Consider the following 4,435-nt stretch of genomic DNA (forward strand, 5'->3'; position numbering starts at 1 on the left):
AAATAGCAAATAATGATCGTAATAATGATGATGATGGTGATGATGATGATGACAATCATACTACTACTACTACTACTACTACTACTACTACTACTATATCTGTAGCCCTTCCCCCCACCGCAATACTTAGCCACCCTCTCACCCGCCGCCAATACTCTTACCGTCGATCAAACTCTACTACTACTACTACTACTACTACTACTACTACTACTACTACTACTACTACTACTACTACTACTACAGCGGCAGTTAAACTAAAAACGTAAAGTTGGAAGAAATGCTGCTAAGCATTTTGACCGGCGTGGTAACGTTTCTGCCAGCTCACCGCCTTAATAATAATAATAATAATGATAATAATAATAATAATAATAATAATAATAATAATAATAATAATAATAATGCAGTACCGGGCAGTGGCTATGCCCGGATGCAGTACCAGGCAGTGGCTCTCATGGCTTTTGATCTCAATTGATTGGAAGTGTTATCATGTACATTGTTTTGTCTCGGTATAAAAAATGGGCTACAGCAAATATTCTGCTCAATACCACAGATTTGCTTGTCAGTTGTTTGACCTTAGCCAGTTGAGCATGTCCCTTGGTGGCTGTCGATATGTGCATCTCTGATCATGAGCAGAAGTAGTGAGGGAGCATCATAGCCATGTGTTGAGAGGAATTCTTTGGGGTTTGGATAATTCAGCGTTGGAAACATAGATGTTTTGCTCAACATCCTTAAACAAACCTTATTCAGGGACCTTTTGAGCGGGATGGGCTACTCGACCTGAAGAAAATTCTAACTGGGCCCCATCTGCGAGGTCATGCGCTGTTTATCTTGATATGAGATCCCCATGTCGCGTGCATATGGGTGCGATGCATGTGCCTGGTGTACTCTTATCAGACGGGTAGTCATGATGGGTATAATGGGCTTCATATATTTTACCCCAGTGTCACTTTGATGGCATGCACTGCTCTCTCACTCAATAATAATAATAATGATGATGATAATAATAATAATAATAATAATAATAATAATAATAATAATAATAATAATAATAATAATAATAATGATGATGATGATGATAATAACAATAATAATAAGTTTCTTAACCACGAGCGATATCTGATCGTATAATAAGTTTGAAAAATCATTGGTATTGCAATTAGCAGCCCGGCTGCGCGCCTAGTATACTCGGCATTGTGCTGGACGATTTTCTTCTACTACTGATATATATATATTCGTGTTTTCAAACACAGTACGTCCATAAGGGATGTTATCTCCGGACAAATACTATACTTACTTTACTTTATCTGATGTATTTGCATTAATTATGATATAGAGAGGCCTATACCTAACAGTCACTCTGGATAAGCTTGGATTTTCAGGAAAAGAAATCAACCAACTGATTCGCACATTACAAATACAATTTGTAAGCGAGATAGTAAAACTATGCAAGACATTTTCTCAGATATAAAATGTGACATGGTTTTCGTTGTGTACATTCCAACGGTAGAGCTTTGTATCCTTGTTAGAAACCAGCTCCTTTTTCAAAGGAAGAATTAAAATAATTAAAGACAGAATAGAATATACATACATGCATACATACATACATACATGCATACATACATACATACATACTGTTGGGCTTTACCATTGTTTTAATATATTCGATTTATATCCGATTTTTGATAATTTGGGAATGATATAAAGGACTGATTGGAGCGTTTATTCATTATACCTTTCAATCTATTTCTCCTTTCGGTTCTGTGTCGCTTGAGCACTTCCAGCTGCAGTCCTATTTTTATTTTTGTTCTTCGGTTTAACGAAGTTATAAAATTATCCTTTTATACATACATACATGATGATGATGGCCGTCCACTCGTGACCGAGGAAGACCATTGCCGACCATCAGGAACATTGTGCGCTCTAGGACTAACTTATATTTTGCATTTGCGGCTCCGTTGGTGGCTAATGAGCCCTGCTCTTGACAAGCATACACGGCTGCAAACATTGCAGATTAAGTTTTCCCCATTCACTATATGAGCCGTGCGCTTTCGCGCAGCTCGCTTAAGTTCTTCATGCTGGATACGTGCTCTCTCAAAAGTGTCGATCCCCTCCTTAACCTGCTTCCTCCATCCGTGGCGATGACAGGCATTGTTCTTCCAGTCAGTGTCCTGCATATCACAGGCCTTTAATGAGGACTTGACACACATACATACATATATACATACATCATACATACATACATACATACATACATACTTACATACATACATACATACATACTTACATACATACATACATACATACATACATAGATACATACATACATACATACATACATACATACATACATATGTGATTGTACAATCAAATATCTAGGAAAAAGAGAACATTTATGGCGAATTAACGCGGAGCTTACAGCTCTTATACCCTGATTATGAATCTTCATTTGCCTCCGTTATAGATACGTTAGGTTATGTGCCAACAAATTTCACAAACACTTAGAAATGCTCGATTTTTCGGAGAAAGAGCAAAAAAAAAAAATAATAATCTGTTGCTGATTCTCTAAATTCAATCTATGACATTCCAAAATTTCTCCTTGTGAGATTCTTATGTGAATAGATGCACACTCTTGGGGTGTATGCATCAACAGTTCAACCAACACATCAACTCAACCACGTATTTACAAACACCGGGAACTCTCTAGACTAAAAAAAATTTTGTCGCTTTCTTAGCAACCGGTTTGAACTCTCTCCTTCGATCATGAATGACCATGGGATTGCACCTAAACAATTCCCTTCCAAGGCACAAGTCTGGGCAAAGTTGTTTATAGAAGACCAGCAGTCACCCATGCATACCAGCTCCTCCCTTTTCCACGCCACCCATGTTGTTCAAGGAAAGGCAAAGGCCGACACAGCTTGGCAACAAAGAAGTCGCAACTCATTTCTGTAGCTGATTGAACTGAAGCAACGTGAAATAAAGTGCCTTGCTTAAGAACACAACACACAGCCCGGTCCGGGAATCGAACTCACTACAACATGATTGTGAGCCCGACGCTCTAACTACTGAGTCACACACATACATTTACCTGTATACACGCACAAACTACCCCTCCAAAAAATAACGTTTGTTTCCTATAAGTGTTTGGTTTTGGGAATGAAGTGACAAATGATTGCTTACAATGTGCTGCTAATTACAGTCGGCATTATTCCGCTGTCTGTTACCACGAAGTTGAAACCTCTGCGACATTTTGTATGATATCTTCTGTATCAATTAATTAACTTCCGTGTGACATTTTCTGTATGACATTTTCTGTAGCCAAGAAGTTGACATCTATGTCACATCTTAAGTGATATCTGTGGTCTAGAGTAGCTAAGAAATTGACAGTTATGTAACATTCTCTGTGACATTTCTGTGCTCGAAACGTTGATATCTCTGTGATAATTTCAGTTTGTGACATCTTCAATTGTTAAGTAGATGGCATCGAAAAGGAAGACAAATTCCTTTGTGTGTAGGGAGCAACATTAGTGCCGCACTCTGGTTGTCTCTGTAGTGAGTCTCATCAGTATCGCAGTCTGGTTTGTGGTTTAAAGAACATCCGGTTGTAGCATTATGCTAGATACTTCACTACACATGTAAATATAGCAACATGCTGGAAATGAATCTAAATTATTAAATATCTTCCGTGATACAACAAAGTGAAATGAAATAAATTTCTCATTTTGACATCGTTAACTTGGCGTCAGATCAATCTATAATGTATGACTAGAATATTACTGAAAATTAGTTTGAACTAATTAACTAAAAGCTCTAATAGGATTATTTCAAATCACTAATTAATGTGTCAGCCCCGTTGGCTTTCAAGAACTGCTCCTATTTGTTATTCCAAATGTCTTGTTGAACCCTGTAGGGAATTAAAATTCACTTCACACTCGTGAGAAATAGCGAAAAATGTCTTACTAAATGGAGCGGCTAATCAGTAAAGTTTTATCACAGGCTTGATTGACAAACAGCTACTTTTCCATTTGGGATCACTAACTTATTTGACGGTAAAGCAATTATTTTACACATTTACTATTAATAGGTGATGGCACAGCCTAAATAACTAAATACACAGACATAAATACTCCAGTTAAAATCGATACGGACTATCTCTTTGATTTCAATTGTACTTATATAGTTTTCGAAGTTTCTCTTAAAGGGAAAAGTGAAACGAAACTCCGCCGAGGTTATTTTAATTACGTAGCAGAGGATCGACTGACAGGAAGTGAATGGTGTTCAGGTTACAGCTACCTTGAGGGGCATTCAGGTGTTGTGTATTAAAATAAATACTGACAGGCCATTAGAAAGTGTAATGGATTTTAATAGAGTCTTGGGAAGCGCCATCTACATTAATTTGACGGAACTGAATGTGGAATGTTGATTTATACATTAATGT

This window comes from Octopus bimaculoides, chromosome 2, assembly GCF_001194135.2.
Source record: "Octopus bimaculoides isolate UCB-OBI-ISO-001 chromosome 2, ASM119413v2, whole genome shotgun sequence".
NCBI classification, from domain to species: domain Eukaryota; kingdom Metazoa; phylum Mollusca; class Cephalopoda; order Octopoda; family Octopodidae; genus Octopus; species Octopus bimaculoides.